Source organism: Physcomitrium patens, chromosome 19, assembly GCF_059467195.1.
Source record: "Physcomitrium patens ecotype Gransden chromosome 19, ASM5946719v1, whole genome shotgun sequence".
NCBI lineage: Eukaryota > Viridiplantae > Streptophyta > Bryopsida > Funariales > Funariaceae > Physcomitrium > Physcomitrium patens.
The window spans coordinates 9,993,805-9,996,537 of NC_143428.1; positions in this window are offsets into that span (position 1 = coordinate 9,993,805).

Here is a 2,733-nt window from a genome sequence, read left to right on the forward strand (position 1 = left end):
TAATAAGCGCTCGGATTAATTTATTTACAAATAAAAAAATATTTTAATCTATAACAATCAAACTTGTTATAACGGCAAATAGACTTGATGTTATGACAGAGTAATCCTATTTTGTTGCCAACATAGAATTAAGTTTTTTTCTTGTAATAGATATTTGCATTGATATTTTATTAAAGTTGAGCATCCTTTAATTGTGCCTTTATTGTTGTATGTAACTCTAATAATTTTTTTTTCAAATCTTTAGTTCTAAGATTATCTATTTTTAAGAAGTTATAAGTATTAAGTTGTAGATGATAACCATAATCAATATAAAAAGATGTTTTTTGAAGAAAAAAATAAATTATGTTATTACAGATAAAATTTTCTTATGAAAAGTTAATCAATCATTTGTTTTGATGTTAGTTAATGCTAAATCTCCAATAATTGTGAAAAAATTGTTTCAATTCTTTGATTTGTCTATCAATTTGAAGATAAAAAATCAAAAGTAATTTTATATGTACTTTTAATATCTTCAAAAGGATTTTTCAAACTTTTCAAAATTAGATATTTCTATTAAATATGATATTCTTTAGCAATCCATGATAGTTATAAATTTTATCAAAAAAGATTCAATTACTTCTTTACCTATAGTAGTATTTATATATAGTACAAAATTTGACGTCTTAATGAAACAATCTACTATTACTAATATAAAGTCATATAAACTTAAAAATGGAAGACCTTTGATAAAATCTATAAAAATAAGAGGCTATGGTCATTTTAATATAAATAATGGTTAAAAAAGTCCATGATGTCAATGATAAGGAGTTTTTAATTTTAAACAAATATCACATGATTGTATAGAATCTTAAATTTCTTTTTATAATCGAAGCTACTAAAAATTTCATGATATTAATTCCAAAATCTTTTTATATCTATAATGTACTATAATTGAAGAATTTTGACAAGTTTAAAGAATATGCAATTGTATTTCATCTTCTTAAGTATATAAATATTCCTTAAAATTAAATAAAATATTTTAAAATTTAAATTTAGAAATATTACGAAATTTAAATAGATTATTTTTAATATTAAAAATAAAATAATCTAAAGATAAACTTAATTGAACTTAATTAAGAAATATTAGATCAAAAATCAATATTGATTTTAATTCTTGAAGATGAAATTGGTTTTGTTTCCAAAAACTTATTTATTATTAATCAAGAGTTGCAATTTTTTCTTTTAGTTCAAGATAAAAACGCCTAGAAATGGCATTTGACAAACCTTTTTATTTTTTTGATTAGTAAGTGATCTTGAATTCAAATATTAATAAAAACATGCTTCAATAGACTTAGCAACATCTTGACATAAAATATTGCAGATTTTTGTGATTTATATAAATAATCATTGGATTAGAAGCATCTTTTAAATAATGGCACTACTCTTATAATGAATTCACAATTGCAATAAGTTCTTTATTGTGGATCTTATAATTGATCATGATTTTTAAAAAAAATTATTAAATAAAAATTTATTAAGCAAAGTTTGTTATTTTCTCCCATTCTTGATAATATTACATCTAAAGTAAAGTCTATTACATTTGTTTTTATAAAAAATGTCTTGAAAAAATTGATACAATATAAAATTATGGCTGTTATAGAAGTTATGTTTAAAGCTTCCAATAATGCTTTAGCTTCTTTATTCTATTTAAGTTTGTCTTTGTAAATTAAACATGATAAGTGGAATTATAACTTGAAAATAATTCTTGATAAAATTTAAAATTAATAAATAAATTTTAAAAAATAATAGATATATTTTATTTTCTTCAAAATCTTTTAATTTATAATAGTCTAATTTTCTTAAGATCCATCATAAGGTCATCATTTGAAATAATATATCCTAAGAAGTTAACTTAAGTTATGTAAAACATACAATTTTTTATCTTGGCATATAATTAAGTATCTTTAAGTTTTTATAGATACAATGAGCATAAGATTTATAATCTTTTGTATTCTTAGAGTAGATAAAAATGTTGTCTTAAAAAAAAAAAAGTTATCTAAAAACTCTAAAAAAATATTATTTATTAGATGTTAAAAAGTAGCTGGTGCATTTGTATGTCTAAAAAGCATGTTATTATATTTAGAATGCACATACTTGGTTCAAAACACAATCTTCTATTCAACTCTTTCTTTGATGCATATTATATTATACGATCAATCTAGATTTTTTTTTATATATAAAATTTTTTGCTTGGTTTAATTGATCAAGAAGTTTCAACAGCAAAAATAGTATTATAGACATCTAACAAAAAGATTTTGAAAATATTCTTAAAATATTTTATATATATTTTAGAAGGTTTTAAAATATTTTTAGAATATTCTAATAGAAGGTTCTAAAAGATTTTTAGAATATTTTAATAAAATACTCTAAAAAAATTTAGAATATTTTAGAAGATATTAGAAGATTTTTAAAATACTCTAATAGATTTAAAAAAATTATAAGAAAATTAAAGAAGCTATCTAAGAAGCTTCATAATACCTAATATATATTAGAGTCCAAGTTGAGGAGATAGTCTTAATAACACATTTCTTAAATTTCTACTTCATCTTTCTCAATGTTGTTTTTATACTCATGTGGTTTAATCAAAATCTTGCTAATTTTCTTGTTGAAATTTTTCTACTCAATTTATAATTTGGTCTTCTATATAGTGTATCCATAATAGTTTGTTGAGATTGCCCTCTTATCAATATTAGA